At 33.5% G+C, this 25,797-nt stretch overlaps 1 pseudogene; it reads left to right on the top strand.

Annotated features, from left to right (window-relative positions):
- LOC144252664 (cysteine-rich secretory protein LCCL domain-containing 1-like) overlaps positions 1-23,505 on the top strand; it is a 41,357-nt pseudogene extending 17,852 nt beyond the window's left edge.
- Positions 23,506-25,797: the final 2,292 nt, after the last annotated feature.

Here is a 25,797-nt window from a genome sequence, read left to right as displayed (position 1 = left end):
TCAACATTCATCTTAAACTCTTGTATGACACAGTGCAATAAAAAATTTGAAGCTATGAAGAGTGAATTCCCAAAACATCAATTTCCAAATTATATAAATCTGAAAATAGCTATAAACTTACTATGCTCAAGAAGATATAATTGAAAATATTTAAAACTGTTAAAGGGAAAACTTCTCCATACTTAAGAGAGAGAAAACACTAAATTTCTAAGGAGTCTTTTTGCCTAATATATAGTGATATAACTTACTGGTAAGCTTGTAGTCTTACCTCTACTAAAGCCATCTTCTTGAATGATTTCCAACTACTATTGAATACTCTATTTGAGCAAGATAGCAGATATCCTGGTGGGAATATGAACTGCTCATATTCATTCATATTTCACAAAGGATAGTGGTCAAAGTTTAATGTTAGTCCAGATAACTATGAATTTCTACTTTCTACAAATATAATATTTTAATACGAAAGTCATTATGTATTCAAAGTCTTTTGTTAAGATTTAAATTTGTACACACACATACTTGGAATAAGTAAGCCGCCATATTGGACTGGCTTAAAAATGTTAAGCTGGGAGTGTAGCTCAGTGGTAGAGCACTTGCCTAGAGTATGCAAACTCTAGGTTCAATCCCCAATACTACAGAAACAAAAACCAGAAAAAATACAATGAAATGAAATGAAGAATGTCAATAGTATTCTCAATGTTTCTTTTATTAATAAAATTTCATTGAAGACATTACTATGTTCTAAGAATGAACAACATATAAATGTTGCTGGAAAACAAAGGTGTTTTCATTTCTATTTATCTCGGGATCCATTTTATTAAATGGTAATTTTAGTGTAGTTTAATTTGAATGCTGGGTGAATAGTTCAGAGAGGAAAGAAACAAAACCAAAGCCCCTTAGGCCATCTTGATTTAATTTTCAAACCTGAATTTAAATAGCAATTCTTAGAGACCAACCTTAATTTTAAACAGAATGGGTACAATAAATTATTGATAGTCTTAAAACCTGAAATAACATGTTGTAGTATGAAAATATACACATACCATACTTTCTTCCAGAAGTGTTATATTTCCAGTACCTTGTGTTCTAATAATCTTTTTGATTTGTATTATTGAATCTGACCTAAATACCTATTCTTGATTACATTCTTTAAATAATTTATTTTAAATTGTCACTAATTAATATTTATTAAATATTGATAAAGGACTGAATTTTGCTGTATGCCCTCTCTGCCTCAGCCCTTATGTTAAAATAATAATGACCTTATTAGTGATATTATAGTTTATTCAATGTATTTTCCTTCTATTTTCAGTGGGCTAACCAAAAATTGAACTTGCAACTTAGAAGCAACTTACACATTGTGTATACACAATAAATGAATTTAGTCCTCAAAGTTGTCTTTCTGAGTAACCAAATTTCAGCTGACATATTTTACAAATTAAAAAAAATTAGCCTAAAGCATATGAATGCAATATTTTAGATTTGATTTTAAATTCTATATAGTATATATAAACAAACTATCAAAATTTACAAATTTATTAATTTGAAGCTAGTTGTATATCTTCTCTAAAAAGGGTCTATCTTCAATTTTATCCAAAAAAAATAACATCTAAGATTATAGAACCATGTGAAACAAGAGCAAAATGACCTCAAATGACGGTCTTCAGGACTCTAATGCAGGTTATCTGGTGGTGCTCCTTTGGGGTCCTACATGTTTCCATGACCTGGATCACCATCACCTGAGGGCCTGGCTGGAGCTCAGAAAGCTGGATGAAATTCATATGGAAAAATAAAAGACCCAGAATAGCAAAAGCAAGTCTAAGCAGGAAGTGTGAATCAGGCAGTATAGCAATACCAGATTTCAAAGTATACTACAGAGCAATAGTAACAAAAACAGCATGGTAATGGTACCAAAACAGGCAGGTGTACCAACGGTACAGAATAGAGGACACAGAGACCAATCCACAAAATTACAACTTTCTTATATTTGATAAAGGGGCTAAAGGCATGCAATGGAGGAAGGATAGCATCTTCAACAAATGGTGTTGGGAAAACTGGAAATCCATATGCAACGAAATGAAACTGAGTCCCTTTTTCTCGCCATGAACAAAAGTTAACTCAAAATGGATCAAAGAGCTTGATATCAAATCAGAGACTCTGCATCTGATAGAAGAAAAAGTTGGCTCCGATCTACATATTGTGGGGTTGGGCTCCAAATTCCTTAATGGAGCAAGCTGTTCTTGATCTCCATCTCTGTGTTATCTCTCCACATTGTCTTTCCAGCTATCTCTTTGCTGTGGCCCAACTTTTAAATTTTTGGCTCAGGTATTCAAGCTGTTTCTTAAAATTGAAAATAAATATAAACCAAAAGCAGATAAAAGCTCTGTTTCCTAACCTAGCCTTAAAAGTCTTACAACCTCATTCTGTTTATTAGAAGTCACTATGCAGCTCAGACTGAAGGAGAGAGGGGGGGGATTCATCTATACCTTGTGTGGGGAGAGCATTTTAAAACATCACTAGGCATTTTTTCCCTAGCCATATGTATCTGTGTGTGATCTTCCTCCAATTCCTGTCTGTTCCTGACAGGCGGTTGCTGGACTGGACACCTTAGGATAAGTGTAGTTTTGTAGTATGACTTAACAAGATGCAAGTCCCTGATTTCCAGCATTGTGGACAATTTGTCCTTTAAGGACAACCTATTTCTTAGTTCTGCTTGGAAACATGAGAGGTGATTATTTCTTCAACATTCTAGAAACAAAAGGAAAATCAGCATTTTGCCCATTTTCTGGGACTTTAGCCGAATTCGTTAGTTTTAACCTAAATTTTGTTTAGACAGATAACTATAGCAACTTGCATTATATTTTCATATAATAGATAAAATATGTAATTATAAAGTTAAGTCAAACAAATTAATTAGTAGTTACAAGTTAATGAATAGTATGCCCATATTAGCAAAGAGTACATGTCTGATAGATATTTATTTGTAGCATGCATTTCTCATATTTGTCATAAAACTGGTTATCTTGAATATTTGACATTAATTAACAGTAAAATTTAAGTTTTTATGAAAGTCTTACAGCTCCTAAGATTTTAGTTGCATGTAAACATATGTCCCTGTGTATTTTTCTGGTTAATAAAAGTGTTCAATAATAGGAATATACTTATTCTAACTTTGATTATATTTTACTTTGTGACTTTGAAAACATGATTTTCTTTATGTTTTCATAACATAAAGGGAGGAATTATTATCTAGGGAAAATTATATGAATGAATTATGAGACTGTTCCTCACACTGGTGTGTGTGTGTGTTTGTGTGTGTGTGTGTGTCTGTCTGTCTCCATGGTTTCTTTCATTTTTTAAAATCAAAGTAACAAATTCTCCCCACACCCTGACATCCTCCCTTCTTCAACTTCTACCTCACCTCTCTTCCTTCTGTGCAAAGCATTAATTCACCCATACTTGCTTTTCCCCACTTTCTTTCCACTTAACTTTTTAAGATTTCTCCCCATCACTGATCTGAAATTGCTCTTAATCCTGAATGGGTACTTAGCAAACCTCATATTTCTCAACCTTTATATGGCACTGGGCCTCATTGCCCATTCGTGATTCCTCAAATCTCTTGTTCTGTCATTCCTGTAATCTAGTCCTTTTTAGATTCTCTCAATTTTCTGATCATTTTTTGACACAATGTACAATCTTAATTGTTCTTCCTCCCTTTTGATTTTGGTAACCCTATAATTTTTTTTAATTATGCTTATCATTCTACATCTTTTTTCCTGAATAAATTAATCTTTGGGTGAATAACTGCATAATTCTTCACATAGAACTCCAGAATTCCAATTATATATTTCTGTGCTCTACTTGGCAGATATATAGTCCTTGTACTGCCTGCTGAGATTCTGCCAGGGAAATCCACAGACACATACTTCTATTTCTCTTTCCCTTTTTTCCTTTCTCATAACATGTCAATCTTCACCTTTTCTGTTTCTTTACCACTTACTTTCAGTCTCCCATCAACTTTGAGGAATTTAGATTCCTAAATGTCATTTCAGTTCATCTACTCTCTGAAATCTCCTTGCTAGTCCTTTAGTTGTGCTCATGTTCTCTTCCCTGAACTCTTTCCCTGTCTTCATAACACTGAAGTGGTAGTGCCAAGATCAATCCCCTTTCTACCTGACTTACTATCATGTTTAGCACACTGCCTATTTTTCAAATTAATACCAAGTTGAATTCTAAACCCAGAGCTTGAAAAGTTATTTCTGTAATCATTTTATAATTTTAATAATTTCCTTATAGATTATTTTAAAATGAATTGGTTGTCATTTAATTTAATGTATAAAAATCATACATATTTTATAGGAATCAAATTTATTATTCATTCATGTTTTCAACCAGCATTTATTGACAGACTCAGAAAATGCATGAGGTAAACTGCCTTGTGACAACTTTATGTCTCAGGAAAATAATCAGACATGCAATCAGACATTAATACTATAGTGTCATAGGTGCTAAATAAAGAGTCTTTGAGAGCTTCAATTTCTAAAAGAATTGAAAAGGTATCACAGAGACTGTGTTATGTAAGGTAGGATAGGAAAAAAAGAGTAGGGGTGCATATGACCAATAACTGAAGTTTAAGGCAAAGGAAACAATACCAGCAAGGAATAGCATGTCATCATAAGGAACAAAGACCATGGGTTTTATGTGTATGGGAATTTATTGGGTGTGTTTAAGCAGAAAAATATATTTGTGATCACTTTAGTAGCTCTCAACATTTGTAAGACAAATTGGCTGGAGGAAATACATAGTCAAGGAGATTAATTAGATGACTAATACAAAAGTCTAGATAAGAAAATCAAGATGATACGACCAAGATGTTGACTTTGTAGAGAAGGAAGAAATCCTAAGGACTGAATAATGAATGCTATAAGCCTAAGAAATGTCCACACTCTCCATATGCACACTGTATTCTTGTAACTGTATTTTATTTCTGTTTTGAATTGTAGACATGGGATGTGGAGCTGGAAAGATCTGCAGAATCCTGGGCTGAAACTTGTTTGTGGGAGCACAGACCTGCAAGCCTGCTGCCATCCATCGGACAAAACTTGGGAGCACATTGGGGAAGGTAGCTTAAAAATGTGAATTTTTGTTTTCAAAAACATAAGTGCTAGAAATGAAATACTTATTAATTTATCATTGCAGACTTTCAAAGCCTTGATGCTTAAAAGAATAAAATATCATAAAATAAATAACAAAAATGAAATATTATACCAGAATTGTCAGCAGGTTTTTAGGCTTGTTTTAAATAATTGATACAATATAATGGACAGAAGTGCTTAGAATGTGCAACTTACACGGAACTATCTTTCTACCAAGTTTTATATATCTATTTTGCCATATTTTGTTTTGAAATTTTTCCAACTTTACTTATTCTTTGTGGTTATTTGCTTCTAATAGGTATAGACCCCCAACGTTTCATGTGCAAGCATGGTATGATGAAGTGAGAGACTTTAGCTACCCATATGAACATGAATGTAACCCGTATTGTCCATTCAGATGTTCTGGCCGTGTATGTACTCATTATACGCAGGTATGTTTGGGGTATGTTTCTCTTCATTTTTTTCAAATTTAATTAAGCAACAGGAGGAGAACAAAGTTTACTGAGTATGTGTCTTTATTATGTTATTTGAAATGGTTATTGTTTTAAAAACTCACATCATTACTGATTACATGAAACAGCCTTATAAATTTCTTTAAATAATAAAACTAACAATCACAAAAAGTCCAAAAGACTTAAAAAGACATTATTTCCATGATTTTTCATATGAAACATCTTTTAATATGGCCTTAATAAATGCATATGGGGAGCAGTTTACTATCTTTAATGTCAAAGTTTTACTCTAAAGTATAGAACTTTCGTTTTATTTACCAGTAACAATTCATTTTATAGGTTTATAGAATTTATGTATATTTTTTATATTTTATGTTCATATTTGGTATTGAATGTGTTCTAAACTTCTAAATAAAATAATAGGCAGATTTGACTAGACAAAACTCACCACTGATTTCAGTTTCTAGAATTCCTACAATCTATTATCAGTGAGACTAATAATCTACCAGTGAGATGAAACCTATACGTCTTTGCCATGTGATAAGATTTAAGATCAACTTGGAACTTCCTAATTACCAGTGGCACAATGAAAAGATCCTGTCGTATAAGAAATCTCAACACTTCAATTTTTTTCTGAGTGCTTTCTGTTTAAGATGTAAAATTCAGTTCATAGACATGTTAATATGGCAGACAGGTTTGTGAAGATATTAAATTTTGAATTATTTAGTAAGTTTATATTTCTTAAATGCTGACATTTTATTCAAGAAAGAATTATTTACCTTTAGATTCCCTGTAAAAGTTTAATTCAGCAGAAACCAAAGTCTTGGGGAAAATACACTTTTTGATATTGTCTCATTTCATGTTGGTTGATAAATATTGGTTTCTCCAGTTCAATTTTATTCATTTTTCTCCTGGATATGTCATCTTAGTCCATCTTAGCCTGCTTTTTCTGAATCTTTCTTTTCTCTAATGTAGATGGTGTGGGCAACCACTAACAGAATAGACTGTGCCATTAATTTGTTCCATAACATGAACATCTGTGGGCAGATATGGCCCAAAGCTGTCTACATGGTGTGCAATTATTCCCCAAAGTGAGTAGACAAAACATTGCCTTTAGATGTAAATTTTTCTAAGAACATGAAAATAATTTATATTTGTGATTTTTTTCTCATTTTCAGTATATATTGAGTAAATCACATTGTTTTAATTCACTTTACCTAATATAACAGTGATTATAGTTGCATAGGTCATAAAATAAGTTCTTAAAGTGTTTATGAAAATTAAAAATATGATCTTTGTGAAGTCAGGAATCATATATTTATGTCTTCAGTTTCACTCATTGAACTATTCTGTTCCATAGATGTTTAGAATTTTGATTAGAGAAAATGTATTTTTATCTTTATAAAGACCATTTGAACATACTCTAAAAAATTCCACAATCATTCTTAGGGACAAATTTAAATTTGTGAGCTATTTTGATTAAAGAATATGGGATATAGGTGAATATTTCATTATAATATTTAGTTTTCAGTAAAAAAATTAAATTTTTAACAGTAATATAGTAAATTACTTTGATAATTTTCAGAAGAATGAGGTAGAAATCTGTATTTAAACCTAGTAAACAAAAGGACTGCTTACCAAAATATATACATGTAACACATCAAGATCATTACTTGGAAGATTCATATAGGGTGATATGTTGCAATGTCTTATAAATCATGCCGTTAGACTACCTCTTAATGGAGTGTATCATATCTTTAAGGGGAAACTGGTGGGGCCATGCCCCTTACAAACATGGACGACCCTCTTCTGCTTACCCACCTAGTTTTGGAGGGGGCTGTAGAGAAAATCTGTGCTACAAAGGTAAGTGCTATTTTTTTGTAATATTCACTTTGATTTATATTTTAATTCAGTCTGCATTAATTTGTACTTAAAAAAAAAGTAGGGCTAGGAGTATAGCTCAGGGTAGAATCCTTACTTAGCATGCATGAGGCTCTGGGTTCATTCCACAGCACCACACACATTAAAATAATAATAATTAATTTAAAAATGTACTTAATTACACAAAAGTACACTTAGTTTCCATAGCTGTTTTTGGATATATTGTTGACTAGAGTGTTTCCATAACTGCTTTAATTTTTTAAGGTTTTGACAATTTAAGTTTATTTTTAGTGAATTTAGAGTTTTTGCAAAACTCTCCATGTACCTTATATACAATGAATTATATTGATTCTACACTTTTCACTGTAGGCTGTACAATTCTTTATGCCAAAATATCCCAAAACATATATAATGGTACTATAAAACTGTTATAATATTAATGCATTTGTTGTACTACAAAACAATTATAATATTAGTACACTCAAATGCATTTGAAATCTTAAAAAGTAAATATAAATATGGTGTCACATTTATAGTACACAGAGAAAAATTATATTTAACAGAGCTTTGTGAAAGTCATGCTTTTGAGGATCCAAGGGGATGCTTTTTATTGCCTTGTACATTCTTCTTAATGATGATTGGTTGAAATGTCTTACTTTCTCTTGATGAATAAATGCTCATTTGCTATAATGAGCAGTCAAGAAGTACCCATCTATGTCAGATTATTTTTAAATTCCCAGAAGTATTTGCACCATCTTTTCACTGTGAGTGTGTGTGGCGGGGGGCGGGGGTTGTTGGTTTGTTTGGTTTAGTTTTTGTTTTTTATACTCTACCCATGAACCTGCTATGTCTCTGCCCTTTACCAAGGATCATTTTTCTTAAAGTTGGCTTTCCTCTGCCTTCAGACTTCATTTTTCCTAGGTTTTGAGTTCTGGAACACACATGAAAATAATATACTGCTCTATAATGTGCCACTGATAAGCCCTTGATATAGGACAGTCTGAGAAAAAAAAATATATTTAAAGCTTGAAACTATCTCCCATTGTCAAGATGAAATTTTTGAACACTGAATTCCTTCTTAAAAAATGTTTTCCATGGAAATGGATATGGTAGTAAATAACAAGGGCACATCAATCCTTCTTTAGGCACATCAGTCCTTCTTGTGGGAGAATTCTAAATGTGATCCTGCTGAAAATTCTAAAAATATGATTTCATTTGGGAAAGCAAAACTTACATTTCCTAATACCTGGCATTATTAAATCACTATGCATATTTTCTGATGTCATTATGAAAACCAAACACTGATAACATACTGAAATACAAGCAGAGTTTAGAAATGACTCCACTGAATATTAGCCAGATACTCACACAGATGAATCAAGGGCTCAAAGTCCTGTATGTGTATTTCATTTACTTCAGTGCAGTACATAATATTATGGCTTTAAGATAAAATCTGTGCCAAAAGAGTACTGATTTTTGTAGTTTTAAATACTAAACATTGTATACAGGCATTTCATTATTTAGTAACTTTTGCTCATGTAAACTGGGATTAATTTTTCTCAAATATCTCTTTCTTTCTGACAGAAGGGTCAGATAGCTATTATCCTCCTGGAGAAGAGGAAACCAATGAAATTGAGTGACAGCAGGCACAAGTTCATGATACCCACGTCCAGACAAGATCAGATGACAGCAACAGAAATGAGGTCATTAGCACACAGCAAATGTGTAAGACCTCTGCATCACTATAAGAATTTAAAATTTGTCCTAGATGGCCAGGCCATGTAGATTTTGTTAATTTGGTTCATTTGGGAATGAACCCAAACTTGTCATTGTATTATACATAACAAATGTAGCAGCTTTTACATTATCTAGATGATTTTGGTGATTTCTTTTATTTTCCTTTTTAGCCCAGATTGTTTCTTGTGAAGTAAGATTACGAGACCAGTGCAAAGGGACAACCTGTAATAGGTAGTACTTACTATCATTCTCAAAATCAACTGACAATATATAAGAAATCTTTTTATTTCAAACTGATGTACAGAGAAGCTAAATTTTGTTTCCATTACTTTCATTTGGGTATGAATGTCCTGCTGGCTGTTTGGATAGTAAAGCTAAAGTCATTGGCAGTGTACATTATGAAATGGTAAGTATCAAAAATGTTAATTTTATGGAAATAGAATCCTTCCCTATAATTTTTAAGATTTGCATGTGGGATATAGCAACTTATATTAAGTATATTTTTCTTAGACATAGACATATTTATTTAATTTAAAGTCATATCAGTAGCAAGTAGTTTTATCTTAGGCAGAGATTAAATATTTTAACATCATGGTGTCTCCTCTTTTTTCCTTCAAGCAATCCAGCATCTGTAGAGCTTCAATTCATTATGGTATCATAGACAATGAGGGTGGTTGGGTTGATATCACCAGACAAGGAAGAAAACATTATTTCATCAAATCCAATAGAAACGGTGTTCAAACAATAGGGTAAGTACCCAGATGATTTTAAATTGTAAAAATGAACTAAAACATTTTTTTTAGGGCAAAGTGTAGAAGCATTTAATTAATGACGAGAGAAGTTGGTAATTTTCAAGATGTGTTTTAGCTACTTAATGTCCATAGATTAGAAGAAGGAAAAGGATCTAAATTCAAAGTTGAAACCTTTTTGCTTATAAAGGGCATGATCTGAATTTTCAACATTTTCATTAAGAATGTGTAAATTTACAGTTTAATATAAAGCAATGAATTTTTAGCTATGGCAAGTGATACCCCAGAGAAGACTAATTAATTTGCATATTCTTTCTGCTCTGTTTAAGGAAAATGGTTTATTTTATGCAACAGCAATTTTTTAATGAATTAAATCAGATTACTTGGTAAAGAGCATTTGGCTAAGTCTATAATATACTATATTGTCTTCCATTGTCAGTCTAAATACAATTCAATACCATAAGAAGCACTGATTACTGTTTTCAATGTTTCTCATGTTATATACACTAAGTACTTTATTCTAAAACACTACAGTTTTGTTCATTTTTCTATAGGAAATAGAAATAATATTTGACATATTTTTGTGTAGTGTCTTTTGAACCTCAGAAGAATTGTTGAGCCTCAGAAGAATGTTTTTCTTAGCAAATGTAATTTCCTTTCTTTGTAACTATACAATTTAATCTAACCAAGCTCCGTAGTAGGGTTAAGCTGGAATTCATAGTTATAGAAAATAAATTATTAAAATTTGCAGAATGAACTTTAATGTATACAGTTTTTTTTCAGAGGCTTGATATGTAGGTTTTAGCTACTTGCAAAACTCTCTTTAGTAAAATATATTTGTAGAAATATTTATTAGCTAATTCATTCAGCAAAATTTTATAAATTACATCAATAAATAATTACTAGTTATTATCTTTATTAAGCCAAGCTCTGCATATTGTATTAAAGAACATTTATATTTTCTCTTAAGTTTAAGTTTTGCTTGTCTATTGTAGAAATTCTCTTGAAATATTAAGTGTACTACATTTGATAGGTTATATATACTTTGTGACTCAAATAATGTTATTGGGAGGGATGTCACATTGCAGATGATAAATATTAAATATTAAATTTGAAACTGAAATAAAATATTGTTAAGATTTGCACCTTCAATACTGAGCTAACATGTTCAGAGGGTGAACACATCATATCCATGCTAAAAATACCATCACATGGCTGGGTGTGGTGGTGCACCTGTAATCCCAGCAACTTGGGAGGCTGAGGCAGGAAGATCTTGAGTTCAAAGCCAGCCTCAGCAAAAGTGAGGAGCTAAGCAACTCAGTGAGACCCTGCCTTTAAATAAAATACAAAATAGGGCTGGGGATGTGACTCAGTGGCCGAGTGGCCTTGAGTTCAATCCTCAGTACCAAATATATATATATTTTCACACACACCCACAGACATACACACACATACCATCACAAAAATCTTTACCTTCTGTAACAGGTATTTATCTCAAAATCTGGACATGCATAAGCAATTAAAATTTTGACATACAATGGTGTACCTAACTTTATATTCCTATTTTTAATAATTCATATAATGAGGCGAGATTCATTCATGTGCTGTAGACACTTCACTAGATATGAGGATAAATAAAAATTGATTAATGCATACTCCTTTAAGGGACATATTATTTGTAGGCTTTGTACAACATTGTCTTGTGTTTATCTCTGTGGATTCCATGGAAACTGGGAATTAGTATTTGAGAATTTTAATTTTGATATGAAACCAATGTGTAGATAGTATGTTCATTGTTTGTGTTTTTATCTATTTTTGAGATTAATAATGAAAAGAAACCACCCTCTAATGTTAAGAAGTGAAGCTAGTATGGATTTAGCCTAGGTGATGTATTATTATATCTCTACTTACATAGGTATACTTATATCTCTTCTTACATTTTAATGAAAAAGATTTTAAAAATACAGTGTGCATGGATCTGAAAGGCCCTAGCAGTTACACTTATGATGATGCCTAAAAGCAAATGATTGATATTACTGTCTTTTTATCTTTAGCAAATATCAGTCTGCTAATTCCTTCACAGTCTCTAAAGTAACAGGTGAGACTTTTTTTTTAAATTTCATTTCCTTATTACTGTGTGTTGAGTTTTCATCTCTAGCAGAGTCACTTATTGTTTTGTGCTTTTATTCTTCAGTTCAGGCTGTGACTTGTGAAACTACTGTGGAACAGCTCTTTCCATTTCATAAGCCTGCTTCACATTGCCCAAGGTAATGTTTTCTAAATTTTCTTATGTGTGTATGTATATGTGCATATGTATGTTTGTGTTTGTGTGTGTGTGTGTGTGTGTGTGTGTGTATGGCTTTAGTCTGTTTTTACATGAAATTCTATGTCTCTAGGATTCAAATTATAGTGGAATTTATTGACTAAAAAAAAAAGATCATATACATACGATCTTGAACTGCTAAGCAGTAAAAAGTGATAGGACTTCACAAACTTCACACACTCCTGGCCCTCCTAGTATGTCTTCTCCAAATTCCAGAGTACTTACTGCTATTCTTTAGCAACAAAGATGGTGCATGTGATTTGTATGTTCATATTTGCTACAAAAGAGTTCTTTATCAGTCTGCTTGGGCTACTATAATAAAATGCCATAGACCAGATGGTATAAACAACAAAAATGTTTTCCTCACAGTTCTAGAGGTTTGGGATGTCCAAAATCAAGTTGCCGTATAATTTGGTTACTTATTGGGACTCTTCCTAGCTGTCAGGTAGCATAATGTATTTTGTGTCCTCACATGGTGGCTGGAGAAAGGGCTTACTCCCTTGTATCTCTTCTTAGAAGGTCACTAATTCTTATATTTGGTAAGGGGCCCTCCCTTATGTCATGTTGTAACCTTAATTCCCTTCATAAAGGTCCTATCACAAAGTCACAATGGGGTTTGGACTTCAGCATATGAATTTTGAGATACAAAAACATTCTTTCTATAAAATGTTCCTCCATAGACACTGAAATGATGTAGTTTTAGCATTGCTATTCAGTTTCTAAATTAGATTAATCTAATTGCAACTCATAAGTCAAAAGGCCTATGTCTGCTTTTCTTTTAGTTTTTAATATGTTCTTAAAAATTATAATGAAATTTATCTACTATAAAATAATGAAGAAAAAGTCTTCACTTTTCTGAACCAAGCTAAGATGAACACTATTAGAGGAACAGTACATCCACAAGCCATCATCAACACTGAAGAAAAGTAAACTATGTGCCTACACATACTGTCTTAATCATAGACATGCTACTTCCCAAACTCATAATGAGATTTAGAGAAATAATGGTAGTTTGATGACAGAGGTTGAGGTAGGACGATCATGAGTTCAAATCTAGCCTCAGCAAAAGTGAGGCCCTAAGCAACTCAGTGAGACTCTATCTCTAAATAAAATACAAAATAGGGCTGGGGAATGTGGCTCAGTGGTCAAGCATTCCTGAGTTCAATTCCTGCTAACTCCCCCTTCTCCCCCCCCCCGCCAAAAAAATTAAGGAATCTAATTATATGGTAAAATTTATTTACTTAGGAAAACCCTTTTAAAACTGAAGTAATATCTCAGTTAAAGAATGAGCTTGTTGTTGACAAAGTAACAGAAGACTATGTTGTTGATACAGGAAAGCAAATACTTCATCTGTCAGAAGGAAGATTCTCAATTATTGATGTGATTTAAGGTATCAATTCTTTCGCACAGGAATATCTAACCTGTTTCCTTTTGAACACTAAATCCTTTTATTTCTACTCTAATGCAAGAATACTGTTGTAATGTTTTTGGTCAGCTAACTTGGTGCATACTGATTTGAGACTTCTGGATTCTTCAGCGTATGTGTTTTATTAAAGTCAGCAGATTACAAAATGGATGGAATACTTTGAGGATCCCTTACTGTATGAAATTCTTTGTATACTTTTTCACCATCTGACCACAAATGAACTATATGTTAAACATTTTTTTTAATATTTTTATTTTTTGGGGTACTGGAGGTTGAACTCAGGGGCACTTGACCACTGAGCCACATCCCCAGCCTTATTTTATATTTTATTTAGAGAAAGGGTCCTACTGAGTTGCTGAGCACCTCAATTTTGCTGAGGATGGCTTTGAACTCATGATCCTCCTGCGTTAACCTCCCAATCCAGTGAGATTATAGGCATGTGCTACTTGTTGCCTGGCTATGTTAAAAATTTGTTATAATAAAATAATCTTCTGTTTCTAGAGCTTCACCAGTTATGCTATTACAAAGCCTACTGATTTGATTAAGTCATTATGTAATTTTAGAAAATTTTGCAGGATTTTTTTCAGACTAGTCCTGTATTTACAGATTACATGTTTATAGGGAGAAGTAGAGATATATTGATAGGTGAAGTTGATGAATTTTAGCATCAAAATTCCACATTTATAAATATTTATTATTCACCATATGCCAGTACTATGCTAGGGCCCATGCAGCTAAATGAGTAGGAATAAATAATAAGCATAATCTCCATGAAGCATAGACTATAAAGTCTTTCTTTAGTAAATACTCAACAAATGGTAATTCTGTCTCTCTCACAGTATGTATAAAAATATTTTTCCCATAGAGAAAAATCATTCAAGTAAAATATTAATTAATGAGTTTCCTACTTCTTGTCTTATTCCAGGAAGGGAAGCATCCAAAAAAGGAAAATGATATAAATTTTTAAATTTTAATTTTATTATGTTTTCACCAAATAATAAAACCATAGAGTTAATAATTTATACATGATTTTTACCTTATGTAGTTTGGAAAGTACCTCCTTATACACTTTTTAACTTTTTGTTTTATTGAATAGTGAAACCAAGATTATCTTTTCTCATGTAAAATTTTTAATAGCTCATAAATTAGGTCATAATTGTATAACTGATATAATAGTTTATAACTTTTAGGGAACTATATGATTGATGTATCTGCCTTAGAGTTTTATTCACTTAAGGGTATATCCTGGAGAACAATGGCAAGGATAATATAAATAAAGTAGCTAATGAAGGATATGAAGGACTGCTTGCATAGTCATGTCCTTGGGAGGTTTCATAGATACAGAATAACCTAAAATAAACTGTAGAATTTGTGTGTGTGTGTGTATGCACGCGTGTGTGCACACACATTTGTATTACTAGAAATCTTATCCTGCTTTACATTTATCTATAAATAATTATGTCTTTAAAGTTATTGAATACTTAAGATGTAAAAGTGTCATTAAAATGTGTTAGCATTTTAATTCAAGGCTTACAGGCAAAATATAGATAATGGAATGTTTACTAGATCACTGCCTACCTTCTCTGTAGAATGTAATGAGATGTTAAAAATAGATATAGGATATAAGCAAAAAAATTGCCCTGTCTTTTCTGCTTTTACCTGAAATTAACTAAGTAGATATTAACTCACCTCAAAGCTATTGACCTTGGCCTTCTGTAAACCAAGTGTTAAATATAAGTAAGGTAGAGTTCACACAGCATGACTTTAAGGGCATAGCAGGTAGTTTTACAACCAGTGGGAGGGCAGTGAATGTCCAACAGTTCCCAAATATAGTCAGCTCATTTTCCAGTCTATGGGACACCCTTCGTTCTTTAAAACCCCAGACAATGTATTTTTTTGGGGGGAGATGGGGCTACCAGCTTTGAGCTTAGGGGCACTCCACCACTGAGCCATATCCCCAGCTCTATTTTATATTTTACTTAGAGACAGGGTCTCACTGAGTTGCTTAGGGCCTCTATAAGTTACTGAGTCTGGCTCAGCCCTACAGCTACTGGGATTGCAGGCATGTGCCATTGTGCCCCGCAACACTGTCTTTTATAATAGTCAGTTTTTAAATTCAAAGTTATAAAACACTCAGATTTATTTATTTCTTATTGTTTAAATAGTTCTGGTTTAGATATTTAAATATGAAATATGTACAGTCAAAAGTATACAGTGTTATGCATATTTTAGAAATAAGAACTAGAGCTATTTTTAAAAGCTATCCTGACGAAGAGCTGCTTAATTGGTTAAGGTAGTTTCAATGAAAATTTTGAAAATCATTGATACCACCATCCACCAGTGATTTTCATGTAGTTGTTATATTGAGAATCTCATTTAATATGTAAAACTTAATTGTAGTTTTTCCAATGTTGATTTATATTTCCTTTTAGTGCATGAATATGTGTTGGCATGTATGCTTGCATGCATGTGCATGTGTGTACATGAGATAGGGGGAGAGAATAAACTAAGAAGAGCAATTGATCTTTAAAAATGTGCTATATGACAGTTTCTTGAACTCTAGGAGTAGATTTGAAAATATTTTTGATTAAACACTGATAATTGAACTTTATATTTAAATAAAGTTTTGGGAAATTTGTTTTACATGAACTAATCCAGTCAGATAACAGGAAATAGGATATCTGGGGAAAGAACTTTTTATGCAAAGAAGAATATGATTATGTCCCAATGTCCCAAGGCAGAATCACATTGTGTTTAAGAAATATCATGTCAAACCATCATGACTGGGGCAGAGTGAGGAAGAAAAAGAGGAGTGTTTAGCTCAGAAAGTTAATGGTGTACTGAATATGCAGGGCTTATTGGACATTCTAAGCATCTTGTCATTTCTTTGAATGAAATGGAAAGCCCCTGGAGTATTTGAAGCAGAGAAATGATGTGTTTGGACTTATACATATGGATATAGATTGGAGAGAACCAGTAATGAACAAGATCATCCCTGGAGAGCCTGTTGCGGTCAATTTGACAGTAGATGATAGAATCCAGAGTCACTGAGCTTGAGATGCTTAGGGATCTCTGATCTTAGATATATCCTAAGGTGTAGCCAATAGAAATGGCTGGGTTGAATGTAAGGTGTGAGATAAAGAAAGGGACCATGGGTAGAATAAAGGTTTTGGCTGAGACTCCTATAATAATGAAAATACCATGTATTGTGATGGGAATCCTACAAAGAAATAGATTTGGGGAGTAGAGATTAGGAATTTTTATTCATACAAAATAAATTTGAGATATTAATTAGACCTCAAACTAACAGGAGGGTTGAATAAATGGCAGGAGATATATATATATAGAGAGAGAGAGCCTTGCTTTTGCTGAGGCTGGCATTGAACTTGACTCAGCCTACTGAGCCTCTGGGATTATAGGCTTGTGCCATCTCACCCAACTATAATTTTTGAATAAAAGAAGTCCCAACTGCAGATACAAATTTGGAAATCAGGTGTTTGTAAATGATAATTAAAGCCATGAATTGAATATAAGACAAAATATGTAAACAGAAAAGGAACTATGAGATGTTATGACAGTGACTCAGATTTTCCTAGTTGTCTGTTGACTACATTTTTCTACAGACACAGTGAGTAGCAGATTCCCCACTGCATAGAGGTGCTTTTGATATTTTCTTCTGCTTTGAATCCCCAAGTTAAATGTCTTCCTGACTAAATTTAAGATCTCACATTTGTGCTGAAACTTAGATGTGGATAAAATAAACAGAAGCAATTGTGCAGATTGCCTGCTTGTACAATTGACCTACTTCAGGAGAGAAAAAAATAATAGGGTTTACAATGTTGAGTTTGGTTCTGTGTATGAATGCCTATGTTCTTATTAATAAGAATGACTGAAGTAAACCACTTACATTACATGTTGTTTTTTTTTTCAGAGTATATTGTCCTCGTAACTGTATGCAGGCAAATCCACATTATGCTCGTGTAATTGGATCTCGAATTTACTCTGATGTATCTTAATTAATACAGATCTCAATATTCATGCTTATATAAAAATATATACATGTATTTAAATGTATATATGTGCCTTTATGTAGAGAATAAGAAAAGTTTCTTTACCCAGAGACTTACTCTTGGAACAGTTACTCAATAATATCACTGAAAAATGAGTATATTCAAGTGCAAATATGAGTGTAAAATAGTTTATTTTGCATAAGTTGTTATGTATATCTTTCCAGTATGTCTTTTCACCACAGTTTTTGTTATTGCATTATAGTTATACATAACGATTGGATTTGTTGTTACATATTCCTACATACACACAATATGACAATATGATTTGGCCCATATCACTCCCTAGCATATATCTTTTTCATGTATTTTATATCAGGCACTTAAAGGAATAACCTTGGAGGCATTATTGGGAAGGAAAATGCATTTTTATTTTTTCTTCCTTTTAATTCATCCACATCTGAAGTATAAATTGGATGGTTACGGATTTGCTAAACATATAGAATTTGCTAAATGCATAGAAAGTATTCTAGTGGTTACATGACTATATGTTTGACAAAGTCACTGAACTGTATGCCTTTTTAGAAAAGGTTGAATTGGTAAATTTTATTCTATGTAAATTATTCCTTAATAAACTTAGTTGAAAAATTTAAAAAGATCTATTTGAGAAGTAGCTTAGAATACAAATCAGATCATTCCCTAAAGTGCAAAAGGAAACTAATTGCATGTATGCTGTAAGTAGATGACTTAAGAGGGTTGAACAATGAATATTAACTATGATGGTTTCCTTATGGATAAATGTACTTTGAGCAAGGTTTAAAGTGTTGGTTGGTAGAGGAGATTATGGAACATTCTGGGTGGTTTGCATGATATCTACAAATACATGGATTAAATGTGTTGCTCGTAGCCATACCTTGAAAATTGGAGCTAAGAAAGGCCACAGCCAAATTAGTCTGAAAGAGAGAGAGGAATCTGCTCTGGGAATGTATAGGTGAAGACGCTGAAAGTCATGCTGATGAGTTTAGATTTCATGCTGTAGACATGTAGAAACCATCACAGATTTCTAAGCCAAAGAGTTACAAAAACAAATTTAAGAATCTTCTTGTTTTGATTTTTTAGTTTGCTCTAATTAGTTATACATGATAGTAGAATGCATTTTGACACATTGTACACAAATGGAGCACAACTTTTCATTCTTCTGGCTGTACAGAGTATAGGGTCACACCAATAGTGTAGTTATGCATGTATATAGGGTAATAGTATCCATCTCATTCTACTGTCTTTTGCATTGCCAACACCCCCACCCCTCCTCTCACTCCCCTCTACACAATCCAAAGTAAGAATGTACTTATTCAATAGAATACTACAAGAATCTGATTGTGTAAAGAAGCCTGAAATATGCATATTACCACCTTGTCTCTTTTGAAACATTCATTTGAGTCCAAGGTTTTCCCAAATTCAGCTTTGAAATTATTCTCCCATTCTAAGCATTACAAGCTTTAGATTTGCAATTTGCATTATTACTGTCAGCTGCTTAAATTTCCTACAGATACCTGGAATTTGCTAGCCCTCACATTTGTGTTTATATTCTTATCTCTTTGAAATACACCCTTTTTGAAATTTTTCTGTCAAATTCATGGCTGTTTCTTATATTCCAAATTATTGCTACTTTCTCTGTGAGGTACCTTGCTGGCCCTCCTAATTCAATCATGAATTCATCCTGCTTTCATCTCCTATTGTGTTGCCTTTACCACTTTACCTATTTTGTTAGGTATCCTGTTGGTTACCCTGTCTGTCTTATTAGTTTGTGAGTTCCTCAAGGGCAGCAGCTGTGCTGTCCATCATTTCTACATCACTTCTTTGATATCTGCCAAGTTATGCTTGTTCCTGCTCTGACAGAACCTAGAGCACACAGTGTCATCCGACTCTAAGCAAATATCTTACACATAAATATTTGCTGAAAACAACTAATGAATGTGTAGGAATGTGTCTATCTGGACTCTTCAGAGACTTCCAGAAGCATTGTTTCTTCCGATTTTCCCATTAAGCATCAGAACTTTTAATTTTAGTCATGCCTGTAAAAAAGTCTTTCAGAATTGTCCATTCAATTCTATACCTTGAAGCCACCATTTTCTAGAATTAGAGTTTGTTAGATCTTGTATCCTGATATCATTTTATCTTCCTATCTCAGTAAAGTGGGTAGATAATATGTATCATTATTTGGTTCTTTAGGGAGTAAGTTGGCAATATAAAAATTACAGTCACATGGGGAGTGCAGAGTCAGATTAAACCAATAATTTCCAGGGTTCCCAGCTCCTACAATATATATAATCCCTTTAAATAAGGTTGATATGGAAAGATGAGCATTAGTCAACCAAATTGCCTCCCTCTGGCTTTCTCTTTCTCTCCGCCCTCTCCTACTTTACACTGTAGAGTTAGAACGTGCACATTTTACTGCCTTGAATTTTTATTGGTAGTTTATTACAGATTGTTAATTTCACATTCATTACAAAATTCCACTATATGCATGGAGAAAATTCTTATTTCTTTCAAATAATATATTCTTACAAAGTATGGATATAAAAAAAAAAAAAACTTCTGACTTTTGAACTCAGCTGGAATGCCTGCTGACTGCAGAGCTGTAAGCTAAACAATAGTCTCAAAACATAGTAAAAGTGTTTGGATTTAGTGAATGTTATCATCTAAGCACTTTTGTTGCCTTGGGGGAAAAAATGCTGATATTACCCTTTTAACAGAAGAGCAAAAATATGTGTACAGAACTGTTTCTATTTCCATGTGTTATGAACTGTATTTGGATACGATTATGAATTCAGTGTGGGCCTTTCATATGGTCAATAAAATGCCTCCTTAGAGTCTGGACACAAGGTTTTAGATGTGTGGTATTTTGGTGAGATAGGAAAAGCCTGAGAAGGATTAAACAGCCTGGCTGAAGGCTCTTTGAGCTAATAAATACTGACTGATGGCACAGAGTTCAGAGCACAGCGAGAAAGCAAGGTCATGTAAGATATACACGCTTATGTGAAGTTTAAAAAAGCATATTCAGTCACCCACATGTGCAGAGAGATAAGAACAGAACATGCCAATGAGACTGGGAAAGACCCATGGGGATTTGAGGTGGGTGGCTCTATACTGAAACAGTTCAGGCATTTCCTGTTATGGGATTTCCTTAGGCTGCACTCAGCTATCGACAAATTTTGGTAGAACATTTGGCTTAAAGCCAATAGTAAAATCTAGGAAAGACTGTGATAGGCCAAAAGAAATTATTTGACTTTTAGGATTCATTTAAAAATTTTGAAAGTATTAGACTTGAAACAGTAATTTTCTCCTTCATAGAAATTGTATTAAATTCAGATTATGTAACTGGTACATTGTAAACAAAGTCATTTTTCTAATACTCATGTCAGGTGCTTCAAACCAGAGTAATAATAACCGTTGCAAATCTAAGTAGAAGCTATATTTTTTTCTTTTTTGTCACAAATATTTTTATTAGTGCATTATAATTACACATAATAGTGGAATTCATTGCTACATATTTGTAAATGCACACAATATAACAGTGTAATCTGTAATCTGGTCACTTTGTGTTATTCTGTAGGGCAAAACATTTCTGCATAGAATTTTATTATGTAATAGGAAAAAAATCCCCATTTAATATATGCCCATATTTTGGCAAATGGACCATAGAGATATAAAACTAAGGTTATATGGAAGTCAAAAGGGAACATGAATGAGGCACAGATAATCCAACCTATGAACATTTCAGCAGACTGATTTCAGTATGCATCAGCAAAGGGTAAAATTTAATAATGACACATAGGACCCTGAGGAGATAAAAGGACCTAACTTGCTTTTTTATTGCTTTGACTATAAAAGCCTGTTTTTTGTACAGCACTAGTGTTTGTAGATTAGATGGTGGAAGGGTGTTACCATGGAAGCCACCCTCAAGATCTTCCTTCAGACTTTCTCAGGATTGGCTTTGACTTTGTGCCTTTTGAAACATTCCTTTATATGCCAAACATTGTCCAGGAACTCCTAAATGGCTGCATAGACAGATGTCAGAAGTAGAAGAATAGGCTGTGCAAGTTCCGCAGTACTTTCCTAATAGTGGCGCGTTTTTCTCCTTGCCTCCTCAGCTGTCCAGTATCTGCGGAGCAGCAGTACATGCTGGAGTGGTTTGAAATCATGGTGGTTATGTTGATGTTATGCCTGTGGACAAAAGGAAGACTTACACGGCTTCTTTTTCTTCTCAGAAAGGTAAAAACAAGCATGTGTGTATGTGTATGTGTAGTGTGTGCAATTGTTTTCATGTACCTACCTTGTGATGTATGGTTGCTTCACAGCAGACCCACTTGCACATGATTTCATTAGGCGACCCAGCTTGGGTGTTTCCTTTACATACTTGTGTAACGACTGGTTTTCCAGGGGTGGGAGAATCTGCAGTACCAGAGGTGCCTGTCTCCTGCAGGCTTATAAAAATCAACATGAAAATCTGATTACAAGTCAGAACCATTCTTTTGTTAATTGCTCTTATAATTAGGAAATTTCTTTCAACCTCTTTTGGATTTTCTAGATTAGGTTTTATACTTAATTCTTTCTCGATGAACAAGGCACTGAATATTTCTCTAATCCAGTTATCTGACAAAGTATTTGACAAAAATAATGAGTCTGATTTTCCCTAGAACCAAATTCTCTTTTGCACTGGAACTTGGATGCCTTGTATGTTGTAAATGAACTCTTTCAGGTCCTCTCATGGTATTTAGCTCATTAGTGTTATATATACCTGGGGATTTGAGAAAAATTCATGTGGCTCACCTAATCATGTGTTAATAAATAATAAGATAAATGAACCCTCAATGATTTTTTGAAATTATTGGTACTTTGGAAGTAATGTTATGTCCTACTTATTTGTATAGACACAGAATAAAATCCCTAACTTTTAGATGTTTCCTGGGATTTCCAAAATTACCAATGGAGGATTCGTATATCAACTAGTTACTCTAAAGAACACCACAGGATATGCCATGCAGGATATCTAGATTGTCTTTCACATAACTTTCTGGGTATCAGCCTCATAAAAAGACAAATCTGCATTTAGTATCTATATTCAGATGAGATCATATCAAGAGGCCATTATTGAGAGGGGGATTTCTCAATAACTTGCCTCCTGGCCTCGAGAATCAGATATGATATGCAAAGTGAATTCTTGAGTCTATAGAATCTGATATTTCCATTATAAGCTAACCTGAGTGATATGATTCCATTCACTGCTTATATTTCTTAAATTCATCTTGAAGCTATAAAATGGCATTCTAACAAAATTGAGAATAATAATTTTGGAGTATCTGATATGAATATTCCAGACACTAGGCACTACCATACTCTAAGTATTTTCTCTCAACTTCACCAAAAGCCCCATAATGTCTATTCAGTTCTGTAAACTCTGATGTATACACATGTTAACTGTTGTTCCAAGTTGGTTAAATAATTGACGTGCCCAAGGTCACATAACTTAATAATCCCTGAACTCAGACTCCACACTAAGGCTATGGGCTCAGAGATAAACCTTGAACTTGAGCATTTGCTTGTGTGAAAAACTTGGTGCATGTGTGTCCATCCATATATTTTGTGTGTGTATGCACATTTGTGGTTTCTGCATCATTTTTCTCACTTTAAAATTCTCTTCCAGGGCTGGAGATGTGGCTCAAGCAGTAGCGCACTCGCCTGGCATGCAGGCGGCCCAGGTTCGATCCTCAGCACCACATAACTTGACATAAGCCACAAGAGGGATTTCAGGCAACAAGGTATGTCTGGAATTTGCTGTTTCTATTTGTGATATTTGTTAGAATAAAAATTGGACAACAACAACAACAACAACAACAACAAAGCAGGCAATTAATCTGGCCAAAGATAGAGTTATTTAGAATAAAATACTACTGATATCCATTATATGCTAACACATTTCCCCATTGTGTCTTGAGATGAATGACCATGGGAAATGTCTCAGTTTCTGTATCCATTGCAAAGTGGATCCACCTTCACAGGCCTTTAAAATACCAGATTCCATGATTAAGGATGTATGTTTGAATGGAAGGCTAAGCATGAAATGTAAACATATTTTAAATACTATTCTTTATTTATTATACACATTATCTTGAATTACACACACACACACACACACACACACACAATAGAAATACTGGATAGACTCTGAAGCTTGAAAAATAACAAAATTTACTTTTGAAATCTCTTTGGCAATGAAAAATTCCATTATATTTTTGCATATCAATTGACCTTTTTGTTCAGAACACACATATGCTTGTTTCACTAATATAAAAAATTGTCTTCTACCAAAAAACATTGAGAACCTGTACTTTCCAAGTATTTCAGTTGTATATTATTTTGTCTTCTTTTCCCGTATCGCTATGATCTTAACGTTGCTTAAAAGGTGTATGATTTCAGGAGGCTAAATTCTGCATTTTTCATTCTTAACATGTCTCTACTTTGCCATCAGTAAAGATGGCAATCCTATTCACAAGATAGGACCCTTACCCATTGTGGCATATTGGAACTCTTTGGGAGCACCACCACTTCCTATTGGCCACACAAAGTCCCAGAGTTTCTTTACTTTGCTTCCAAGGTATAGGTCCATTTACCTGACAAGGAACCCTGGCTTCTTTCATGAGCATGACTCAAGGTCATGGGGAAGCAGACATGAATCATTCCTGCCCGGGCAGCCAGGGAAACAGCAGGCAGCCAGTGGCCAGATGAGTTTTAAACTGTTTAACTTATTAATTACAAACTTATCTTACTATACATCACCATCCAGCCTGATTTCAATAAGAAATTGCCTTCTATGGATGTTTTATGTACCTGTGGTGCACAGTCAAATTGAATGTGTTTTTTTGTATCTTTTTGAAAAAAGAGAGAAACCCTATTATCTCAGGGCTGTGTTTTTACTTTAAACTTTATTTCACTTTATTCCACAAATGAATAGCATTTCCATATGCAATGGGTATAGAATTACTTATAAAAGTGACAAATTCATATAAGATTATACTTTTTCTATAACTTTTGTTTTTAGAGCATATAGAATAACTGTAAATGAAATATAAAAGAAAAGTTTTATAGACAGGTACAGGGCTTCAGGCCTGTGGTCCCAGCTACTCAGGAGGCTGAGGTGGTGGGATAATTTGGGCCTAGAAGTCCTGGGAAGTAGGTCAAATTTCCATTTCAAAAACAAAACAAACTTTTACATATTTCAGTTAGGGTACACATTTAATACATATTATTCATATTAACGAAAACAGAAAACAAATGAGAGAATAGATGTCACTGTATATTCAGAGCTGCCCACGTGTGCTTTACATTATAAAAGAAACAATTAAACCATGAGCACAGATTCATCTATGACAGTTCCCTGCCTCTGTTCCATTCATTTCTTGTGTTCCTTCTCTTGGGAACATTTTACTCCAGGTGTCTTTCAAGTAAGAGTAAAGCATTTGGGCAGTTCTTCAGAGTGATACCACTTTTTATTTAATGGCAAACTATAACACTGTCTTTTCAAAGTTGTGAGACGACACATCTTCCATCACAGATGAAAACTGTTTAATGGTCAGATGTGTAAGCTCAGCCAATGATTTTTCTTTGAAAAGCATTCCCCACCAGCAACCCCACCAGCTCTGCTTTCCTTTAGAAAGCCTAGCCATTGTTTAGAAGTCTAAGAGTTGCAATCAAATTTCCTTCAAGGTAGGATGCCAGATATGCCAATTATACACCAATTATTTACTGACACCTCTTACAATCCTCAGTGCTGTCTAACTGATGGATGGCCTATTTACAGGAAAACTCCATCCAAGAAAAAAAGAACTTTTTTTTTTTTTAATGGAACATTCTAAGATCAGATTTTATGGCTCACAGGATCACAAATGCTACCTTAGTGCACCCACGTGCACATTTAAAACATTTTAAAACCAATGTGCATTCTCATATCAGGCTTGTTTCTGACTAAGCAGCAGACTTAGAAATGTATTCCTGACCTTAGTGAA

The sequence above is a fragment of the Urocitellus parryii genome, unplaced genomic scaffold (assembly GCF_045843805.1).
Source record: "Urocitellus parryii isolate mUroPar1 unplaced genomic scaffold, mUroPar1.hap1 Scaffold_49, whole genome shotgun sequence".
In the NCBI taxonomy this organism is placed as follows: Eukaryota; Metazoa; Chordata; class Mammalia; order Rodentia; family Sciuridae; genus Urocitellus; species Urocitellus parryii.
This window is presented reverse-complemented; position numbering and strand designations above follow the sequence as displayed.